Raw genomic sequence first — 24475 nt, 5'->3', positions numbered from 1 at the left:
GAATAACACTCTGCAGTGATTTGTAACCAGTGGAAAAGGCACTTGAATTCAAATTGCTCCTCATAATTTCCATGAAGGCAGATTTAGCTCATTCCATTTCCTATTCAGGAAGTGTATTTCCTCCTTTGCGTGGCATTGAGGAATGATGCTAACATAATGTTTATTACTTACAGGATGACATCCCCATGTATACCTGCTCATCACAGGATCAATTCAAAATGTCATCCTTTCTGAATTACAATTGGTTTTCCATGTAAACGTTTCCAAGGATAATCTTACCATGAGCACAATCCAAACTTCCTGCTTGGTTCTGATCAGGGGTGCAATTCACCAACAGTGAAGGCGATATCAAATTGCATTTTCAACACATAAATATTATTAGGGATGTGTGAAACAGCAAAACCTGAGCCTGTCAGGTTTCCAGCTTGAAGCTCATTCTGGCTTATCTCCATATGAGTGTTTTTTTTTTCCTTTTTGCATGAAAATTTGTTCACATGTTCATGCACATTTCCTGAAATTATTTATCAACTGTGCACAGTTTTAAAATGTACAGTCTTTTCTACCATTGATTAAAGCATGTTTGTGCGCATTTTTCAAAAGTATGCACTTTTTCATGTCCATTTTCAAATATACACATTTTTCAAACACATTTTTTTTTGTTCTGTGGATCTCATCACAAGCTGAGAAATATATGGAGTTCTACTACAGATTGTGTTAGAGTCTCTGCTTGGTTCCAGAAGGTGAGAACTTGGTAAATTCTGGTCAAAAATGAACAGAAATGAATTTCTCATACACCCCTAAATGGGATCTGTTTAAATGGTTAATCCATGAGCTCCAAAGTGTAGCCCAGAAGAGACACAGATTACAATCTACATTGCATATGAAGGCTACAGAAATGCAATGATGAGGAAATTTCCCCGTTATTACACTGCTGCCTGTTCCCCATGCCTATAAAAAATGAAGTAATCAGGGTGCTAAGGATTAGAGATGCACAGATTTGTCAGTTTCATTTTCTTCTGTATGGGGCAAAGAATCTGCTCTGGGTTGCATTCAGAGTCAGAGCTATCCAAGGTGCTGTCCCCATTTGGCGGATGGGGTTCAGCACCTTGAATAGCTCCTTTAGAGTTCTGGCTGGTTCTGACTGAAACCCAGAGTGGATTGACTGCCCCACTGAAATAGGAGTCCCCAGCCCCTGCTGCTTGTGCATGCTCAGACTACAACGGCTGCAGCAGGGGCTGGGTGCTGGGGCAGCACGGTGGAGGTAGCAAGGTACTCCTATAATCTCTATGCCGGGGATGCAGAACCTCAGGCCCAGGGGCCAAATCTGGCCTGCCTAGGGTCCCAATCCAGCCCTCTAGAGTTCCCCAGATGGTCACACCCCATAAGAACATAAGAAGAGCCTTGCTTAATCAGACCAAGGGTCCATCTAGTCCAGCTTTCTGTTCACACTGTGGCCAACCAGCTGTCAACCAGGAGGACCCAACAGCACTCCCCCCCCCATTCCAGCAACTGGTGTACATAGGACCATTGCCTCTGGTACTGGAAGTAGCACATAGCCATCAGGACTAGTAGCCACTGATAACATTTAATAGCCTCCTCCTCCAGGAATTTGTCTAACCCCCTTTTAAAGCCATCCAAATTGGTGGCTGTCGCTACATCCTGTGGTAGCGAATTCCATAGTTTAACTATGCACTGTGTGAAGAAGGACTTTTATCTGTCCTGAATCTCCCTCCAATCAGCTTCATGGGATATCCAGGGTTCTAGTATTTGGAGAGAGGGAGAACAATGTCTCCCTATCCACATTCTCCACACCATGCATTATTCTGTACACCTCTATCATGTCTCCCCTTACCCTCCTTTTCGCAAAGCTACCCCCCTTCCCTGCCCCACCCCTTTCCCCTGATCCCCCATCATGTGTTGGCTTTCTAGCTTTTGCACGGTCCCCCGCCCCAATCTAAGAGGTTGTGATGTGTCTCCTAATCCTTAGTTACTGACAGTAAGAGTGTTAAGGTAAAGCATGCTCTTATTTTGGCCCCACCCCTTTTGTCTTTGGCTCCTCCCCCACTGGAATGCTGTCCCTGAGAGCTTCTCTGAAATGGAATTCAAGCCTTGGGCTCAAAGAGGTTCAACACCCCTGCTCTACACTTTGGGTTGGCATGACTGCAGGACATCAGACCATAAAGCTGCTGGGCTGTGTTTTCAAAGTAAGTGTGTGTGTGTGTGTGTGTGTGTGTGTGTGTGAGAGAGAGAGAGAGAGAGGGAGGGAAAGAGGGAAAGAGACACACAGAGAGAGGGACAGGGAGGGGGAGAAATTATCCAGAGAGTTTCAGAGATTTGTGGTAGCAATCAGACATGGGCCAATATTATTACTTTTGCCAGCAGAACTGCAAACAGCATGAAGGATGCTTTCTGTTTGCCAGGGTGCATTGTTATGAAAACATAATAAATAATAGACACATCGCTGCTTCTCTTAAATACAAGAACAGAGAGTGATTTCACTGTTCCTTGCCATCTGACTCAATCTCATAAAAGAAATGAGAATATATCACACCTGTGTGAGGCTGAGGAGAGAATAAAGGCAGTGTGTGGGGTTTGTTTTTTTCTTTTCCTGGAGATTATAAGAATTCCTGTATCAGCAATTCTGAAATTATATGTAGTGTAATAAACCTCAAACAAAACCAGGAGATGGGTTTTAACAAGACCCTGGTGAGCAGAAACATCCATCAAGTGTTTCTATTTTCTAAGACTTTCCCTCCTTGCACCCACCACAGGATCCTTTCCCAGTAAATTGTGTAAAGGAATATGAAGTTCACAAGTCACTCCCATGATTTCTGCAGCCTTAAAAGAGAAGACTATTCCCCAATTAAACTAAAAACCTACACCATACATTACACATAATTGGCAGCTCCAACGGAGCTGTCCTTTCAGGTTAGTGATAATTTTGCCACCCCCCCCCCCTTGACGGAAATGACTGTAATACCTCAGGCCTGCTCTAATCCACATATGCCCCATCTTAGGGAAATCAATTTTCACAGGCTGCTTTTGCAATTCTCATGACTTTCCTCACCCTCTTTTCACCAAGGGGGTGGGGGAGGAACTGTGCCACACTGGCAGCTCACGAAACATCCTCAGCTTCTCTGGGTATTCAGGAGTTGCTCTCCTCAACCTAAGACACCAGCTTGAAATAATTAATTTTTAATGAAGAGTTAATATGCTGTTTTGATTAAGACAGGCAAGGGGCCAGACAACTTCCCAGCTGGGGCAAATTAGAATGAGAAAAAAAGAAAGGAAAAGGAAAGGAAAAGCCAGCGTAGCAAAATTAATGATGGTTTGACATTTTATCCCAGTCTGGTGAGAATCTGGCTCTGCACAACTTAGAATACCATCTGAATTACAGCGACTTCTGCAATCAGGAATGCTAATAGAGAATATCCGAATAATCAGCTTGCTTCAAAGAGTCCTGTCCCTGGATAAGTGATAAAGCCACATGTAAAGCAAGGTCCTAATGTCCAAGTAGTGGGAATGCCAGTGAAGGTCTCCTGAGCCAGGTGTGGGGATGAACTGCATGGGCTCCTAAAAGGCCCAACTCAAACAAGAACCATGCTTTTCAAGCCCTAATATATTCTTCATACAGTGCAGTTAAATATAGAATTGCTACGACAAGATGTAGTGATGGCCACCAGTTTGGATGGCTTTAAAACTCAAATGGAGTTTTGGACAAATGTTGGACAAATTCCTGGAGGAAAAGGCTATTAAATGCTATCAATGGCTACTAGTCCTGATGGCTCTGTGCTCTGTCCAGTGCCAGAGGCGGTGAGCCTATGTACACTGGTTGCTGAGGAATATAGGTGGGAGGGTGCTCTTGCACTCATGTCCTCCTTGTGGGTTTCCTGTGGGCAGCTGCTTGGCCACTGTATGAACAGAATGCGGGACTGGGTGGACCTTTGGTCTGATCCAGCAGGGCTCTTCTTATGTTCTTCTCTGGTTCAGATTAATTACCATCTGAGCTGGAGAAGAATGCGCTGCTCTTGGCTGTGCCCACATGCCAGTGTGCCAGGATGTCAGGTGGATATGCACAGGGGAAAACATCCCTCCTTCACTGTCCCCACTTGTGCTGCACAAGTCTAATTGGGCCTTTAATTAATTAATTAATTAATTATTTTTTTTGCACGATCTGTGTCTGGCCCAGTGTTGGAAAGTTATGTTTCTATGAAACAGGATGGCTTTATTGCTTAATTTTATAACAGGCAACCTGCATAATGATGGACTAGTGGCGAGAGTGTTGGACTAGGAGTCGGGAGATCCGGGTTCTAGTCCCCACTCAGACATGGAAGCTCACTGGGTGACTTTGGGCCAGTCACAGACTCTCAGCCCAACCCACCTTACAGGGTGGTTGTTGTGAGGATAAAATGGAGGAGGAGGATTGTGTAAGCCGCCTTGGGTTCTTTAAAGATGGGATATAAATGTAATAAATAAACAAATAAATAAGACTGTGTTTACGTAGGGTTTGGAGCAGCTTCTAATGAAAATCATTATTAGACTCTGTTCACCTGAACTAATGGCAAAACGCAGTGCAATCAGCCAGTCTGTTCCATCACTCATGAGGAAAAGAATGGTGTGTTCAGCTCTTGCCTCTTTCACTGCTCTCATATGGTATTTGGACTGCACCTAATGACTGAGTTTTTCTGATCACCCTAATGAATTCATTAACTCACCATTCCTAAGAAGGATGCTATGTTCCCTATATTACAAGTATCATAAACATAGTTAGTGGTGCAGCTAGGTAATTTTAGACCCTGGACTTTAATGAGTGGGACCCTCACCCCCACTCTATGTGGCCATGTTGTGAAGCACACACCTTTTCTCTTCCCCCTCCCCTCCCCACCACCACTGCATGATTTACAATTGCTTCTACATTCCTGATATGTTAGAACAACAACAAAACTATTTGCCAACCCTGATTTCATCTCACTAGTTAAAATAGAGCACCATCATGGCTGTAGGAATAACATGAAGTATGTTTCTACTGCCCTAATGCCCATATCATCTGCCATTCTCTGGGCTGTGGGACTCTGGACTTTGGCCCAAGGTCCCACCCTAACAGAACCACTGAACATAGAATCATAGAACAGTAGGGTTGGAAGGGGCCTATAAGACCACTGAGTCCAACCCCCTGCTTGATGTAGGAATCTAGTTAAGCTCACTGAGTCGTTCAAAGTCACAGAGGCAACTACTGCAGAAAAAATGGTTCTGAGACCTCTGCATCTGATTTTACAGCCTAGAACATAACTAATGGATTGGGCATAAAGCTCCTAGTCTGCACATAGATGAACATCTCATGTTTTCATAACTGCATAAGGATATCAAGACACAATCCTATGCGTGTTTAGACAGAAAAAGTCCTACAGCTCCTAGCATTCCTCAGCTAGCCCTGCTGGGAAATGCTGGGAATTGTATGCATTTTTCTTTCTAAACATGCATAGGATTGCTACCTTAGTCTACCTTCGAGACGCTTTTGCTAAAGCTCTTCCTAGCCTGCAATGGTGATACCTGTACCAGGCGCCTCCTGCCAAATGAGTAGAGATGCACAAATCTTTCAATTTTGGTTTCTCTCCATTTCTCATTTTGAGAATCTGAAGTTTGGTTCATCTTGAACTTTGACATTTCTCCAGTCTTAAGTTCAGTTCATCCCAAACTTCGAATATACATGAAAATTCCTAAGGATCTTTGTACACATTTCTTCTAATCCATGCATTTTTTTCTATGCATTTTTGCCTAATATACTCATTTTTTTGCAACCCATATTCCTAATGTAATGCATTTTTTAATGTTTTCCCAATAATATACATATTTTTGCACAGATGTTTTTACTGGAGAACTCTATCACAAAATTTAGGGGTGCAAATTTTGAAGGATAGTTGAGTTTCATTTCACAACGTGGTTGAAACAGAGAAATTAGGTAAATTCATATTAAAATGTGAACTGAACACATTTGTCCCCCATCTCTACAAATGCGATTAGGTGTGTGGTTATTAGAAAGTGAGCCTTTTTGGTGGTGGTCCCCAGTTTAGGAAATGATGTCCCTAGAGAGGTTTGCCTGGCACCTGTGTTGTGGTCTTTTTAGAGCCAGGTGAAGCCCTTCTTCTTTTCCCAGGATTTTTAGCTCCATGTCTAGTAAAGGGTTGCATACTTAAAGGCAGTCTAAAATTTTAAGGGCACAATCCTATCAGGTTCACACTTGCTAAATGGAAGAACTCCCACTTTTGAATACTCCAAAATAAATTAATTTTGAGCCCCTTCCCCTGAGTAAACAAGAGGGCTGTTACCACTATGCCAGCTAGCAACAGCTTCCTTGAGTTATCATCATGTCTCCTTTTGAACATGGGCAATGTACCTCAGCATCTGAACATTACCAGTAGTGCTATTGCAGATACAACAAAAATGTCTTGTTTTCCTTTTGACTGAAATGGGATATAACTGTGGGCAAAGAAACTGAGTCATATAGTGCAAGTTTCCAATAGCTGGAGACATGCATAAGTCAACAAAATTGCCACAATTTTATTTACTTACTTACTTACTTGTTTGTTTGTTTGTTTATTGTATTAATCGCCCATCTGGCTGGTCACCCAGCCACTCTGGGCGATGTAATAGAAACCATTTAAAACAATAAAATTCTACACTAAAAACATCATATTTCTAAAAATACCCTAACCCACCCCAAATGTCGGCCTGAACAACCACGTTTTTAATGCGTGGCAGAAGCTCATTAAAGAGGGGGCATGGTGAAGTTGCCTAGGGAGGGAGTTCCACAGAGTGGGGGCCACCACAGAGAAGGCCCTCTCCCTCATCCCCACCAGTCTAGCTGTCCTGGCTGATGGGACAGAGAGAAGGCCATCCAAGGCTGATCTTGTTAAATGGCCTGTCTGGTGTTGCTGGAGGTGCTCCTTAAGATAGGCTGGGCCAGAACCATATAGGGTTTTAAAGGTGAAAACCAACACCTTGAATTTGGCCTAGAAAACAACTGGTAACCAGTGCAACTGCTTCAGCACTGGAGTGATGTGATCTCACCAGCAGCTGCCTTTAATCAGGCAAGCTGCCATGTTCTGAACCAGCTGCAGCTTCTGAACCGTTTTCAAGGGTAACCCCACATGCAGCGCATTACAGTAGTCTAAACCAAATGGCCAACCTTGGTGAAGATTTGAACGAGAGGTAGAGCTGCGTGTCATCCGTATATTGATTAGGGATGGGGGAGAATTTTTCCCCGAAACTTCGGGGGGCCGAGTGTGTTGGCATTTGGTCCTCCAAAGGTTGTTCGGGGAGAAATTCTCTGCCCCCCGCCCCCCCCGGATGGGACTTACCTTTCATGAATGTCCCTCCTGGCGGCGGTTCGGCAGGTCTTCGTCAGGGGCGGGGGCGGCAGCTGGTCTTTCGACCGGCTGCCGCCGCCGCCATTACAAGAAAAGTTAAAAAAAACACGCCCCTGTGATAGGCTACATAATGATTTACGTAGCCTATCATGGCTGATTTTGCAGATCTAGCCGTGATAGGCTACGTAAATCATTACGTAGCCTATCACAGGGCTTTTTTTTTTTACTTTTCTTTTGAAGTTCGCGGCCGGGGAGACGGGGCGCTTCTCCCCGGCCTGAATTTCGGCCGGGCGAGGCGGGAAGCCTCCCCCTCCCGGCCTGAACTTCGGGGGGAGAAGTGAAGCGCCTCCCCCCCACCGCGAAGCAAGCTGCGAGACCAGGTAAGTGACTTTCGTACATCCCTAATATTGATGACACTGCACTTCAAACCTCCTGATGATAGCCCCCAGCGGCTTCACATAGATGTTAAATAGCATCGAGGAGAGCATCCTGTGGCACCCCACAAGTGAGCAGCCATGGGTCTAAAACCTCCTCTCCCAGTGCTACCCTCTGGTACCTGCTGGAGAGGAAGGACCGGAACCACCGTAATATGGTGTCTCCAATGCCCAACCCCTCCAGGCGGTCCAGGAGGATAACGTGGTCAATGGTATCAAAAGCCACTGAGAGGTTGAGGAGAACAAGTAAGGATCATTCGCCCCTATCCAGAGCCCTCCTCATATCATCCACCAAGGCCGTTTCTGTCCCATGCCCAGGCCCAAAGCCCAACTGAAATGGATCTAGATAATCGCCTTCTTCCAAGTGTGCCTTCAACTGCATCGCCACCACCCGCTCAATCACCTTGCTCAAAAAAGGCAGATTTGAGACTGGGCAAAAGTTCAGAGCTTGGGGATCCAAGGAGGGATTCTTTAAGAGTGGTCTTATCACTGTTTCCTTGAGGGCTGATGGCATCACTCCCTCCTCAAGGGGGGCATTCACTACCGCCCTGATCCCCTCACCCAATCTCTCTCTGCAGCCCATAATAGCCAAAATGGGCAGGGATCAAGTAAGCAGGTGGTCAGCCTTACAGATGAAAGCACCTTGTCCACTTCATCAGAAGGAAGAAGCTGGAACCTATCTCACAAAACCGGTTTGCCATAGACCGCCTCTTGCTCACTAACTGTATCCACAGTGCACGGAATAACACTCCTAATCTGATCAATTTTATCTGCAAAGTGCCTTGCCAAGGCCTCATAGGAGGTCTGAGAATGCTCCAGCAGTTCCGGAGCCACTGGACCGACCAGGCTCCAGACCACTTGGAACAGCCTCCTGGGACACCACTCTGCGGACACGATAGAGGCAGCATAATATTCCTTTTTTGCTGCCTTCACTGCCACGTGATAGGCTGAAGATACAACTCTAGCCCATGTCTGATCATCTTCGGATCGAGACTTCCGCCACCGGCGCTCTAGCCATCTCACCTCCTGTTTCAAAGCTTGTAACTGAGGATTGAACCATGGTGCAGTTCAAGCCCTGTTCAGGGGGAGAGGGCATTTTGGAGCCACCCGATCTAATGCCCCAGTGATTGCGGCATTCCAGCCACCCACCAGGGTCTCGACCGAGTGGCCGTTGGCATGCTCCAGAGAATCCCCAAGCACATTCAGGAATCCATCCAGATCCATAAGACACCTGGGGCGGACCATTTTAACGGGTCCTCCACCCCTGCGGAGGGGTTGTGGAACCGAGAAGTCCAGTGTCACCAGGGAGTGATTTGATCTGACCATGACAAGGGGGTGGTAGATATACCTCCGACATTCAGATCACTCCCCACTTCTCCAGAAACAAACACAAGGTCTAGCGCATGACCGGCTACATGGGTGGGCCCAGTTGGAATAGGGTGCAGCTCCCAGGAAGCCATGGTCTCCATGAAGTCCCGAGATGCCCCTCAGAGGATGGCCTCTGAATGTACATTGAAGTCCCCCAACACCAATAAGTTAGGGGACTGCACATGCACATCAGAGACCACCTCAAGCACCTCAGCCAGGGAGTCAGTCATGCAGTGGGGTGGATGGTACATGAGCAGAATCTCCAGACTGCCCTTCGGGCCCAACCTCCAGTTACGGATGTACGAAAGTCCCATACCTGATCCCGAAGCTTGATTCGCGGTGGGGGGGAGGTGCTCCGTCCCTCCCCCCTGAAATTCTGGCCGGGGGGGAGGTGCCCCGTCCCTCTAGCCGCGAATCCTCCTGTCCTGCCGGGATGCAAATGGCGGCGGCCGTAGCTGCCGCCGTTTGCGTCCCTGCAGTCAGCCGTGATAGGCTACGTAAATGTTTACGTAGCCTATCACAGCTGAGTGAAAAAACCCCACAAAACCGCGAGTATGCAAATGGCGGCGCCCATGGGCGCCGCCATTTGCATTCCTTATTTTGGCATGTCTAGTCTACTTAAACATTTACGTAGACTACGGCGAAAATAAGGGGAACGCAAATAGCATTCCCCTTATTTTCACTGTAGTCTACGTAAATGTTTATGTAGACTACACGTGCCAAAATAAGGAACGCAAATGGCGGTGCCCATGGGCGCTGCCATTTGCGTACGCGCGGTTTCCCCCCCCCACTCAGTCGTGATAGGCTACGTACACATTTACATAGCCTATCACGGTGTTTTTTTAAAAATCTAGTCGTGATAGGCTACGTAAATCTTTACGTAGCCTATCACTTTTTTTTTTTTTTAACTGGCGGCGGCGGCAGCCGGTTGGAAGACCAGCCGCCGCAGCCGCCGAACTGCCGCCGGAGCCGCCGCCAGGGACATTTGCACAAGGTAAGTCCCGTCCCGGGGGGGGCCGGGGGTGTGGTAGACCGTTTCTCCACCAATTTTGGGGGGCCGAATGCGCTGGCATTCGGCCTCCCCGAGATTCGTGGAGAAATTCTCTGACATCCCTACCTCCAGTACATGGCATGCACTCAGCAACCTTGGTCTCCCAGAAAGGGGGCCTGGTGAAGACCAAGGACTCTCGGTAGATAACAGCCACTCCCCCTCCCCAATCCCCAGCCCTCGGCTGCTGTGCATACGAAAATCCGGTTGGACACTTGGCCGCAAGAGTTGGAGCAGCAGCCTCGGCCAGCCAGGTCTCCGTAATAAATGCCAGGTCTGCACCCTCATCCAGGATCATGTCATGGATGAGGGATGTTTTCTGGGTAGCAGACCTGGCATTGCAGAGCAGCAAATGAAGGCCAGAAGGTGGAGTCATGCCTCTCCCAGCCATCCTTTGGCTCTGGACAGGCCCAGAACAGGGGACAGATATTATACATCCCTCCCTTTTTCCCCTTACCTGGCATGGCCTGCCCCTAGTGCTCCAGCCAGCACCTGCTGCCCAGCCTCAGTATGTTCTGACCCCCAACATTCCCCCCACTGCCTCTGTCAGGTGGACACATGCCCCCTCGTTCCCACCTATCAGGCAGGCTCCCCACCCCTAAAAACACAACAGAATCTCCCCAAAACCCACCCCCACCAACAATTAAAATAATAATAAAAAAATACAATATCCTTCCTTCCTCAAATTTGTACTAATTTTTAACACCCTCCCCAGCAAATGGAGCCGTGGTCCTGTTAAGGACCCGCTGTGACCTTTGTGCATCGCACTTTGAGTACAAAATCGCTCAACAGTTCCAGTTGAGGTGTCTGATGCCACCATCCGCCCAATTTTGTGGGATCAGTTCCCGTTCCTGTGGCCTGATGATGTGGACAAGGTGCTTGCAGCAATGTGACCAACCACGTGCCCTCTTGATCCCTGCCCCTCTTGGCTAGCTGAGGAGGTATGAATGGGTGGGTCTAGGGAGTGATAAATGCTTCCCTGCTGGAAGGGGTGGTCCCTGCTGTCCTTAAGGAGGCAGTAGTGCAGCCACTCCTGAAGAAGCCCATTCTGAACTCAGTGGTATTAGACAACTACAACCCAGTCACAAATACCCCTTTCTTAGGTAAAGTACTTGAGAGGGTTGTGGTGGAAAAACTGCAGGCACTCTTGCAGGATACTGATAATCCAGACCCATTCCAGTCTGGGTTTCAATCTGGATATGGGACTGAATCAGCCTTGGTCACCCTGATGGATTACCTTTATCGAGAGAGGGATGGGGGAGTGCAACCCTGTTAATTCTGCTCTGTCTCTCATTTGCTTCTGATACCATCGACCGTGGTATCCTCCTGGATCGACTCAGTGGGGTGGGTATTGGAGTACTGTGTTACAGTGGTTCCAGTCCTACCTACAGGGCTGAGTTCAGAAAGTAACATTAGGTGACTATTCCTCGGCCCCTTGGCAATTTTGCTGTGGGGTTCCACAGGGTACCATCTTGTCTCCAATGTTATTTAACATCTATATGAAGCTGCCGGGAGTGGTCATTAGGGGATTTGGAGCCGAGTGCCATCAGTATACTGATGACAAACAGCTCTACCTCCCTCTGACATCTGAATCAGGAGAGGCTGTGCAAGTCCTGGACCAGTGCCTGAAGTCAGTAATGGGCTGGATGAGGGCCAAGAAACTGAAACTGAATCCTGGCAAGATGGAAGCCCTGTGGGTTAGTGGTTCCCAAGTCGGGGAGATATACTCATTGCCTGTTCTGGATGTAGTTGCACTCCCTCTGAAAGATCAGGTCCGTAGTGTGGGGGTACTCCTAGATCCATCACTGTTGCTGGAAACTCAAGTGGCCACTGCGGCTCAGAGTGCCTTTTACCAGCTTCGGCTGGTTCACCACCTATGGCCTCTCCTGGACAGGGATAGCTTGGCCACAGTGGTACAGGCATTAGTAACCTCAAGACTGGATTACTGCAATGCACTCTCTGTGGGGCTGCCCTTGATGCTGGTCCAGAAGCTGGAGCTAGTGCAGCAGCTCAGCTGTTGTCAGGACCTGCCCTTTTCAGCATGTAACTCCTTTGCTGAGGGAACTGTACTGGCTGCCTATTTGCTACCAGGCCAGGTTAGATATTAGTATTAGTGTACAAAGCCCTAAACAACTTTGGACCAGGATACCTGAGAGAGCACCTCCTTCTTTACCAACCTGCCCGGTCACTGAGGTCATCGGAAGGCTTGCTCCTGGTGGTTCTACATGGACCTATATGGCCCGGCTGGAGTCCACCAGGAAAACAACCTTCAGCACGGTGGCTCCGTTCCTGTGGAATTTCCTGTGTCTGGAGGTTAGGCAGGTGGCAACCTTGTGTTGCTTTCAGCACCCCCTGAAGCCATTGTTATTTCGAAAGGCCTTGCCTGAGTGACCAGCTGTGGTTTATTAAGTTCAGAAACTGTTATTTAAAATGTCTTAATTGTTTTAATTATGGTGTTTTATTATTTTATCTTGTTGCTTACCACTCCAAAATCTTTGATGTGGAGTGGTATATAAATATTTTAAATTAATTAAACAAAAAAATAAAACTTTAAACACAAATTGAAAAATGGTTTTATTGTGTCTTGTGGCTTATGGTGTTTGAAAGTTCCTTAAAGAACATACTTAATTTCAGGTTTGGGGCATTGGTTGGATGAAACAGATTATCTACACTAGGATCTGGGAATCTTTGGCCTTCCGGATGTTCTTGGACTCAAACTCTCATCAGCTCCAGCCTGCATGACCAATGATGAGGGTTTATGGGAGTTGTAGCCAAATAAAATCTGGAGGGCTACAGGTAACCCAACCCTGACCCTTTTCAATCTGGTTTCAGGCCTGGGTTTGGCACCAAAACAACCTTGGTCACCTTGGTGGATTATCTCAGTCGGAGCTCGTGAGATCTTGTTGGTTCTCTGTAGGCTGATTTGCCAGCTGTTTCCGGACAAAGATAGTCTACCTATAGCTTATCCATGCTCTTGTAACCTCCTGGTTGGATTTCTGCAATACATTATCGAGCTGCTCTTGAAGATGGCCTGTAAGCTCCAATTGGTGCAGAACATGGCTGCCAGAATTCTGTCTGATACAGCCAGGTTTATATACATCACTGCAATGTTAAAAGAACTGCATTGGCTACCTGTTTGCTTCCAGGCCCAATTCAAGGGGTGGGTGCTTACCTTTTAAAGCCCTAAACAGCTCAGGAATCAAATTCCTGAAGGAGTTCCTGTTCCCCTAACAATCTGCCAGTGTGCTCTCCAGGTGCCTCTGTTATCAGAGGCATGCTACTTAGCAATAAAGGACAGGGCTTTCTCAGCAGTGCCCTTCCAGGTAACAGGCAAAGATGCCTTTTATTTAACCAGGCATTTTAAAATTGTTGTGAATTTTAGCTTGACTTAATTAGGGATATCAGAGAATTCCGCCACGGATCTCGGTGGGGCCGAATGCCAGTGCATTCAGCCCCCCGAAATCCATGGCGGAACGAAGCCCCACCCCACGAAAGGCGCATGAAACAGGACACCTACCTGCTGCCGTTCACGCTGCTTTGTGAATGGTGGTCACGTCTGCGGCTGCCATTCACTTCTTCACTACAGCTGTGATAGCTACTAGGGATGTCAGAGAATTTCACCATGAATCTCGGGGAGGCCGAATGCCAGCGCATTCGGCCCCCCGAAATCGGTGGCGGAATGATCTGCCCCTCCGCCCCCCCCCCCAGGATGGGACTTACCTTGGGAGAATCTTCCTGGCGGCGGCGGCTCCAGTGGTGGTTCAGTGGCGGCAGCTGCCGGTCTTCAGACCGGCTGCCGCCGCCACCATTTCCAGTAAAAAAAAACACACACAAAGAAACATGATAGGCTACATAAAGATTTAAGTAGCCTATCACGGCTAGATTTTTAAAAAATACCGTGATAGGCTATGTAAATGTTTACGTAGCCTATCACGGCTGAGTAAAAAAAAAAACGCGCGTACGCAAATGGCGGCGCCCATGGACGCCACCATTTGCGTTCCTTATTTTGGCACGTCTAGTCTACGTAAACATTTACGTAGACTATGGCGAAAATAAGGGGAACGCAAATAGCATAACGTCTACGCTATTTGTGTTCCCCTTATTTTCGCCGTAGTCTATGTAAATGTTTACGTAGATTAGATGTGCCAAAATAAGGAACGCAAATGGCGGCGCCCATGGGCGCCGCCATTTGCGTACGCGTGGGGTTTTTTTTGGTTTTTTTTACTCAGCCGTGATAGGCTACGTAAACATTTATGTAGCCTATCACAGCTGACTTCAGGGAAGCAAACGGCAGTGGCTACAGCCGCCGCCATTTGCAGACCCGGCCGGCCAGGATTCGGGGGGGGAGGGACGGAGCGCCTCCCCCCCAGCCAGAATTTCGGGGGAGAGGGACGGAGCACCTCCCCGCCAGCCAGAATTTCAGGGGGGAGGGATGGGGCACCTCCCCCCCAGCCAGAATTTTGGGGGGAGGGATGGAGCGCCTCCCCCCCACCTCGAATCATATTTCATTAAAAGGTAAGTGACTTTCGTACATCCCTAAAAGGCTACATGAATACTTACGTAGCCTATCATGGCTAACGCAGGGACACTATTTGCGTCCCTGTGGAAGCCGTGATAGTCTGCATAAGTATTTATCTAGCCTATCATGGCAAAAAAAAGGGAACGCAAATGGCGGCTACAGTGGCCGCCTTTTGCGTTCCCTTTTTTTTGGCTGTGATAGCCTACGTAAATATTTATGTAGGCTATGACAGCAAAAGAGAGGGGCACAAATGGTGTAGTGGCCGCCATTTGCACCCATCTCTTTTGCCATAATAGGCTACATAAATATTTACGTAGCCTATCACGGCCAAAAAAAAAAGGAGCGCAAATGGCGGCCGCCGTAGCCGCCGCCATTTGCGTTTGCTGTTTTTTTGTTTTTGTTTTTTTGCCGTGATAGGCTATGTAAATATTTACTTAGGTTATCACAGCAAAATACAGGGACGCAAATGGGGGTGGCTATGGCAGCCATTTGCGTCCCTGCAGGCTGCCCAGCGGCCGGATGTCCAGCTGCGGGCGGCCCCAGGTGGCGGCTCCGCAGAATCGCCGTGGAGTGCATCCGGCCGGAGAGAATTTCAGGGGGAGGGACGGAGCGCCTCCCCCGCCCCGCAAATGTCACCCTTCGAAAAGGTAAGTGACTTTCATACATCCCTAGTCTTAATTATTTTAATGATTTTATCTGTTTGTTGTTGTTATTATTGTATTCTTACATAATTGGTTGTACACCACCCTGAAATCCTGATATATGTTTTGAATAAATAAAATAAAATATGTAATAAATAATATGATGTTTTTGGCTACTGCTCAATGAATGATGCCGTGCTCCAATATGCCCCTAGCCTGAACTAGATGATGTCCATCTTCCTTGGCTTCATTCCAATCTATTATTATTATTATTATTATTATTATTTTAACATTTCTATATTATTTACAATAGCTAAAGCTCTCTGGGTGGTTTACAAAAATTAAAATTTTAAAAACATTAAAAATACAAAGTTGAAATCGGCTGAAATCCCATGTGCTACTAGGTTGCAACTTGCACCATTCCAGATGGTAGGGATGTGCACAAATGTTGGAATGCTCCCCAATCTAAAACACTCCCTACGTGTATAAAATTAGTAAATCAAGGAAGCCCTTTTCCTGGGATGCTCTAGTTTGCGTGTGTAGGGAGTATTTTAAGTCGGGGGAGCATTACGTTGTTTTATTCCCCTCTCTGGAATCTGAAATAATAAAATAGAGCCACACCATGCAGACTTCCTTCTGCTTGTCTTGTTTTAGCTCTGATTGGCTGAGGATTGCAGCCTTTTCATGTTATCTTTATGACACTCGCCCAATTCTGAGTGTCTGTAAAGTAAATAGCTGCCTGCAAATCCATTTCTATTGGAGAGTTTACATAGGCTGGATTTTGCCAGTTTTACTCTCCACACAACTTCATTTATATGACAATGATTTTCTCAGACAGAATGTAGATGCTCTTAGAACCTGACATTTGGAAAACAGTGGTGCTTGAGAAAACTACCCTTCTTCATAAATGAAGATTATAGATATGCTTGGGCAGAAATCAATATTTATACAGTGATGTATACAGTTGGAGACTGAATTACTCCCTCAGCAACTCAATCATTTTGAATATTAAAGATTTTGCATTTCTTTTTCTCTATAAATAAGGAATCAGTCCCCCCCCCGTCAGACACTACACAAACTACTTTTTTCATCTCATCAAAGACACTAAAGCCTCTTAAGTCTGTTTCTGACTTTTATGAAAGGTGTGTGGACTTTGTAAACAGAGTGCTAATAGGCTGCTTGAGAAGTAGAAGAAATGGCTGGATTCAGGAATGCCAAGAAAATGTGGTGATGGTGGAGCTAAAAGCCTACCAGGGATTTTAGGGGATTCAGATGGCATTGCCCAGCAGCAACAGTTTCACTAACCAGAAAATGTATGTGTATTGGGGAAATTTCTTCTAGAAGACATACCAACTCTAGCACAAAGTTTAGAACCCCAGTTATGGAATACCCATCCCAGAGAAGTTTGTACGGCACATTCCTTATGGTATTTTTGCCACCAGCCAAATACCATTTTATTCACTCAGGACTTTAAAATAACTTACAGTGCAATCCTATGCAAGTGTAGATGTAAACAAGTCCTACAACTCCCAGCATGGCAGGAGCATACTGGGAATTGTAGGACTTTTTAATTTTTAAACGTGCATAGGATTGCACCCTGATAGTCTCAGCCTCTCTGTTTAAAATCTGTGTTTTGATTATGTTCCACTTTTTAATCATTTTTAATTTTTTTATGTTGGATTTTAAATGTAGCATTTGTTTTGTGACACACCCAGAGAACTTTGTTATGGGGAAGCTAGGCAAATATAGTTAATAATAAATGAGCCTACACTGTACAATTGTCAGCTGGGCACCAGGACCATTGAAGCCCCTTGCATCTTGTCATCCTAAAAACAGAGGGGTGGAATCAGCCAAAGCCTCCCATGGGAGGAAGGGCTCCTTGTCTCAGTGGGAGGCTTTTGATCCGGCTAGGCTTTTCCGCTGGGTGAATGGGGGAGGATGTGATCCTTGCCGATCACTCCCTAGCACTGCAGTTTCCTATGTCCCCCCAGAATTGGCTCCAGGGGGTTGTGGGACATTCTGGAACAGTAGGACAGGCGATGGAATTTACCTCCCCCCTCCTTTCCACCAGTGGGAGCTTTCTGACTGGAGTTCCACTTGGGGATGCTCCCATAGACAGAATTAAAAACTCTAGATCCAATCCAATCCAGAGTGATTTACAGTACAATTCTATACATGTTAATTCAGAAGTAGGGATGTTGGCAAAATCTGCAAAGGAACCGAATGAGTTCAGATTTTTACGAATCTGACCTGTGGATGCCACAGAAGGCCAGCTTTGTCCTGTTGGGTGGATTCTGTGGACTTGCAGACTAGTGTTTTTTTTTTTTTTTAACTTTCTGGAATTTTATGCAATTTTTGTCAAAGAAAAAGACACATGTTTTTTTAAAATGGCCAAAAATTCACATTTCCCTTTTAGGCTAAAGTGGGGAAATACGCATTTTAGGGGAATTTGTGCATTTTTGCACATGTGAATTTGTGCAAATTGACAAACTAAAAAAAATCCAATTCCGTTGATGGGTGGATGATGGAACAAAAGGTGACTGAAAATCCTTGAAACACAGACAGAACAGATTTTACACAACCTGTACATCCCTACACAGAAGTAAGCCCCACTGAGTTGAATGAGACTTACTCCCAGGTATGTGATTATAGCCTTAATGCTGTATGAATATAGATCAGTAGTAAGAACTCATCATGTGTGGCATGATGGAGTAGAAGAATGCAGGTGATATCTTTTGGCCTGGTCCTATACATATTGACTCAGACATCAGTTCCACTGAGTTAAATGGGTCAGATTTTCAAATAAGCATGCATAGGATTGCTGCCCAAGTACTGTATGTATGTATGTATATAGCTACAGTTTTGCATACACATAATTGTGGACCTCAACTAGAGATGGCTGGTTGGAGAGAGCAAATTCTTCCATTTAAAGCCAGCAACTTTAATTAAGACCACTTTACAGCTCTGCATTTTGTGAGCAGGTGGCCATTCTCCAAGCTTTCAAAGCTTTTCTGACAAATCATCTTAACAGTGTTATTTTCAAGCCAGAGTTTACAGCATAAATATTCTAAATGGGCATCAGCTGCTGTGCACAGGTAATTGCAACTATTTCAATTCTCTGAACCATAAAAACCATGCTTAAAAATTTCAGCGAGAGAAAACTCCATGGAACAACCATTTACCAAAGAACTAAATAAGAACAATCTGAACTATTAAATATATTTCCATAAGGAACGTGAAGAACCCACCAGCCCCTCCCAATATCCAGTTATTATAATGCAATTCATTTTGAGCTTGTTAGTATTCTAGGCCTAGCAAAGGCAACATTTCTTCCTCAATGGGAAGGAGCTTCCAGTGCAAACCCTTCTATTTTCTACTGCATGTCTAAATCACATGATGCATGATTTCATTCACATATAAAACTGGTGGAATGTAAATTCTTCTAAGTAAATTCTTCTGTGCCAGCCTTCCCTGATCCGGTGCCCTCCAGAGCTTCTGGACTTCACTTTCCATCAGCCCCAGCCAGCATGGCCAATGATCTGGAATGCTGGTAGTGGTAGTCCATAACATCTGAGAGACCATGCTGGGGAAGGCTGGTACAGGCTGTTGTTGGGACAATTCATCTCTCAGTTCCCTTACTAAACTCTTCCTCGTTGCTCCAGTTTTCATGTAAAATGGGATGAGCAATCTCGGTGAACCTTTACAAATCTAGTCAAAGAAGTGGAAAAAAACATTATGCAAAAATCTATTCAATAAAACTGATAGATGACCACAAAATTGTAAAGGCTTCCTCTTATTCCAAAGTATGTCTTATCCACAGAACTTTAAAAATGCATCTCAATTGTGCCTTTGCTCAATAGCATGTTTTTGTCCAAACAGAAAGCAAGCAAGCAAGCAAGCAAGCAAGCAAGCAAGCAAGCAACTGCTGCCATGCAAGTAGCTGAAAGCCATATTAGAAGTGTTACTCATTCATGGGAGCTGTTGTGGTGGCACACAATGTAATGGAAAATATAATGTAATTATGTAATTTGATTTTTAAAAATCAAGGTAAGCCAGCATGGGCTGGTGAGAGTTAATATGCTCCAGTAGCTAGACAACAGGAGGTGGCGGTTGGATTCAGGTCCAGTTTCTGGCATGAACTCATGGTGCATCCTTAGCCTCCTTTTTCAGTCTGCAAAATGGGAATCATAGTAATAATACCCACACATGTTTGTTGTGTGGGTAAAGATTGTGAATATTCTGAACATTTAAAAGAGCACGTCGATGATTAGCAGTTCCATAAATGTGGCTGCCAGGATGACTTGGCAACTATAAATCTCTTTGGGGTTATTGCATTTGTGGATGAATGCCTTCCTCCAAATTATCTCCACATCATGGAGAACTCAGTGGAGGAGGGGTCTTTTGTTTCCTGCAGGGTGGGAAGCAACCTCTTCTATTCCCCTGACTCCTCTGGCATGTATGACGTTTGCGGGAGAGAGGTGAACTTCTCCATGCTACTCTGGGAAACACATAGTGTCTGAGATGGCAGGAATCTCTCCCCTCCAGAACTTTGGGAAAAGGCAGAGTTGATATTTCACTTTGCACCTGGTTATGGAGAGGGCAAGGGCAATTCCCTGTTTTATATGAATACGACTTTCATTTTCTAAAAATAAAATACAGCTCAAATAATACAAAGCTTCTCCCACATCTCAACCGACTTAACATGTGGTAGTAACTGCCTCCAACTCAAGAATATCAATTTTAGCTAGCAGAAACACCTATTGCTGTGCTTCAAAAACAACCCCATAAAGAGCAGCCATTCTTCTATAGTCCTAATTTTGAACAGTTTGGCAAGAGGGATTTTCACAGCTTCTAACGGTTTCCCAGCCTGGTGCAAAATGAGAGAGAGACTGATCTCCCCCTGCCCCACTTCAGACTTTAAACTTTACATCTGTGTTTGCCAGAAGACTCAGAATAGGGTCAGTGGAGGGGCAACCATAAATCATGGCCTGGCTACCAAAGACAGTCAAAAATTTGTGGATCCCTGAGGATTAGCACCAGTGATACTAATGCTATTATTTTGTAATAAAGAACAATGTATCTGATGTGGCTGTAACTTCGATACTTGTAATTATCTTCCTTTTGTCCTTCATCTCTTTCTTTTCAGCTGGTCTCTGCTTCCTGATTTAGCACCCTCAGTGCTAAGTATAGATTTTGCATTAAGAATGAATTGCATGGAGAATGCATATTTAAAAGCATCCGGGCGATAACTGCAATTATAAACATGCCAAAGCAATGCTTTCCATGCCATCCCACAATAGAAACAGCCTTGTGAGGAGGAGGAGGAGGAGGAGGGGGGGGAGGGGGAAGAGGGGGAGGAGGAGATGCTTGTTAAAAGTGATGAGATGTAGGGAAATAGCAAAAATAATCAGGGACCCCAAACCTTTAGCCTTCATTAGAAACTTAAAAAAAAAAATCAACATGTACATCCCAAAACTATGCAGGTGTTTTGGGCAAGCATCTGAATTTTATCCTAGTTTCCATAATTTACCAGTAAAGGATGGCATTTGCCCTGGATGGAACACTGGTTGAAGTAAGCATCTCATAGAATGAATGAATGAATGAATGAACAAATGAATGACCAAAAGAAGCTATATGGCACAGCCATTTCTGCCTTTTAGCAGTACACCTGAAGAATCTCAAATGCCCTTCACTAAATGATCCAATCCCCCCCCCCACACTCCCTTTATAATCTCTTCGTAAGTGTTGGTATTTACAGGAATAGGAAATGTTAATCAGTACGTTTAACAGTGCAGCCATTTCTACATAGGGAGAATTCCCAGGGCCCCTTCACCATGCCAAAGCAATTAGGAGAAGATGCTTTGTGGCAGCTGAAAAATGGTCATTATACTCTACAAACGGCTATTAGTGGATGAAAAGGCCTTTTGTTGCATTGACCATTCTGTGGCAGTATGTAGTAATTCAAACATTCATTTTAAAGCCCCTGCTTTTCAGTGGTGCCTCTCAACCATACCCTAAGCACCTTCCTGGAAGTGTGTGTGGCGGAGGGAGGGGGTGACACTTGTTGAGCACAGCATCAATATAAGCGTTGAGCACAGCATCAATTATCTTATGAGGGCACTGAATTAAGGAGATGCATATAGTAGTTTACATTGTAAGAGAAAGCATTAATCCTACTACACTGACATGAGCTCACTACCATTATTCATTCGGAGAACAGGAAATACTCTGAAAAAATTGCAATAAGTTTGGAACAAGATACGGCATGTACTTTATTTTTGAGTTGTGAAATGATATAGTACTGGCTACTTACAGGAACAAATGAAACATGATTTTGTGGCTTATGCCGTGTGAAAACAAGTCTGCTGATTATGCATCTATTTTGTTGTCTCTGAGCAGTAAATTTTGCCAGTGCATGCACAGCCTTTTAGTCTGCTTCTATAACGCTATGATTTTATCAATACTTTTAATGACAGTATATAGCAACAACAAAAAAAGACCTGGCTGTCAAGTAAACAAATTGTGAAGGTTAGTACACCTTGTCAAACACACTGCAGCCAAAGGAAGAGACTTGAAAAGATGTCGCTCCAGCCTAGGAAAATTGATTTGCGCATCTTGGGCACAACTGGCTTCATCAAGCCAAGCACATCCCAGCATTCTTGTTATTATACACTGCTAGAATTTGATAACGCAGCCTCCAATTTTTGCACTCCCAGGGCTAAACTACATGCTACGTAAAATATTTTATTTATTTATTTATTTATTTATTTATTTATTTCTATACCGCCCAATAGCCGAAGCTCTCTGTATGTATGTATGTAGCTTGTAGCTGATCCGTTTTCTTTTTTCTTTTAGTTTAGTGTACTAAACAGCCTGGATCATGACCACTGCACACGGGTGGGTGGGTGGTTAACTTTTCCCACCCAGCCACTTCCTCTCCCTACATTTGCCCCCTCATGCAGGGACTAAAGAAAAAAGAGAAAAATCTCCACTAGTGCCAATGGATGTTTTTTTTTCCGTTAGCCCCTGCATAGGGGATGGGGGAATTTAAAGGGGTAAAGCATCTGGATGAGATGGTTTAACCACCCCACATGACGGTCACAATATAGATCAGGGCCCTGAACACTTATGCAAAAGTTTTTTGAAGAAAAGCTAGGGCCATTTAACATAGTGTGTAGTTTAGCCCCTAGAAATGCACCAAAACCCAGGACATCATTCAGTTTGGTGGCCCAAGTTATGGAAAAAAGCTTCCACACTGGCTGAACTACACTGCACATGCATGCAGAAGATGTCTCAAAAGAGCCAGGCTGGATCAGACCAAAGGTCTAGTCCAGCAACCTGTTTCCCACAGAGGCCAACCAACTGCCTCTTATGAAGCACACGAACAGGACATAAAGACAATCGCCCTCTACTGTTGTTCCCCAGTAACTGGTATCCAGAGGCATGCTGCCTCTGCTTCTGGAGGTAGTATATAGCTGTTACGGCAAGTAGCAAAGGGAGGAGATGCATCCCACATTGAGTACCTAGGGTACTCACAACACCCTCACATTCCGAAGCATCTGGTGACACCAGTGCTTGCGGAAGCATCAGGAGCATCATCCATGTCCCTTGCATCACGCCACAGACAATTTGTGCTGTTCCCTGACTGAAGGGAAGGAAGTCATACATTGGCCAGGGGCTGGTTCTGAAATAGCATAGTGGAAGAGCAGCCCAGGTCCCTCCCCTTCATCAGCAGAAGCTCACGCTCCCCCCATCTAAGCTGGGTCTCCATACAAAGGACTGATTGCCCAGAGGCCTTCTTCATTAAATTCCTTCCCCTGTTTTCATGGGGGATTGGATAAATCATGTGAAGTGGGTCTCTGTGAAATTGCCGCTACTCACACAGGGGGTAAACTGCATAATAGAGGGAAGGGATTTGCATTTTTCCTGCACTATGCAGGGCTAGCCCTCTTATGAGGCAGGGTGCAGCCCCCACCTCAAGTCGTGGAGTGGGAGGAGTGGAGCGGAGCTGTGCAGCACAATTGTGCTGTGGCTGCTCCCCCCGACCCGCCAGGAGGACCTGCTGCCACTGCTGCCTTCAGCAGATACTCTGGAGAGCCCCACCAGCCACTCTCCTGCAGTGGCATTTGCCATAGTGGGAGAGCGGGGCTGGCAGGGCTCCCCAAGCAGCTGCCCACTCAGCAAATGCCACAATGAGAGACTGGCCAATGGAGTCACTGGAGCATCTGCCCATCCGTTGTTTCGCTATGATGGGAATCTCTCAGCACAAGCCAAAGAGTGGGAGGCTGGGCTCTCTGGAGGTCCGTGTTGGCGAGTCTGTCTCTCTTCAGAGAGCCGGCCAGCCAAAATGCCTGGCTCTGAGGGGCCCTTCCTCAGAGCCAGGCATTATGGGAGGGGTGTCTTAGGAGATCACCTAAGCAGGCCTCAGGCAGCTGGCGAGCCTGTGATGGTCCTGCTGTATGCTATTCTGTTCCATTATGTATGTATAATCCTGGACTCTTTTTCTATAGCCCTTCCTTCTCCCACCCACCTAACTGATGATTGGTGCTACCAAAAATCTTGCAGAGTCTAGGTGCTTGTTTCCCTAATTTCCTAGCATGCAAGCAGCTTCCTGCTTTGCTTACAGTTCCCTAGATCAGGATACATGGCCACTAACTTAAGGCTGCTTCTTTTTCACGTCTTTATGCTTTCTCAATGTGGGGGCAGGGGCAGGGGCAGGGGGGGAGCAAGTCTATTTTTCTGTTGTGATGTGCTTAATAATACAGCACTATAAGGGCAGCAGAGCTTTGTGTTTAGATGTCTGACTAGAGAGACTGCATGCGTGATTGTCTCCATGGCTGCAAAATTATTTCAAATGTTTTTTACTTAAGGTTGGAATTCGGTTTGTGACACTCCCACTTCAGGGCAGCAAGGGAGCTGCAAAATAAAATTGCATGCGCCACGGAAGATGACATTCTCTTAAGGATTAAATTTTTATTTGTGCTTGTACACTTTAGTAAATACCCTCATATACCTGAGTTCCACTCAGACTCAACATTACAATGCTCATTCATCTTTCAGTATTGTTGTTTTGCTTCCCTTTATAACGGGGACAAGCT

At 45.6% G+C, this 24475-nt stretch overlaps 1 protein-coding gene across 1 annotated transcript in view; it reads right to left on the bottom strand.

Moving 5' to 3' along the window:
• The window catches only part of SPON1 (spondin 1), a 508583-nt gene that overhangs the window by 90322 nt on the left and 393786 nt on the right, over positions 1-24475 (bottom strand). The window lies entirely within an intron of this gene.

This window comes from Heloderma suspectum, chromosome 1 (genome assembly GCF_057233095.1).
Source record: "Heloderma suspectum isolate Gila_16-S chromosome 1, 16-S_ref, whole genome shotgun sequence".
Classification (NCBI taxonomy): Eukaryota; Metazoa; Chordata; class Lepidosauria; order Squamata; family Helodermatidae; genus Heloderma; species Heloderma suspectum.
The sequence above is the reverse complement of the archived record's forward strand: the minus strand, read 5'-3'. Positions and strand labels throughout refer to the sequence as shown.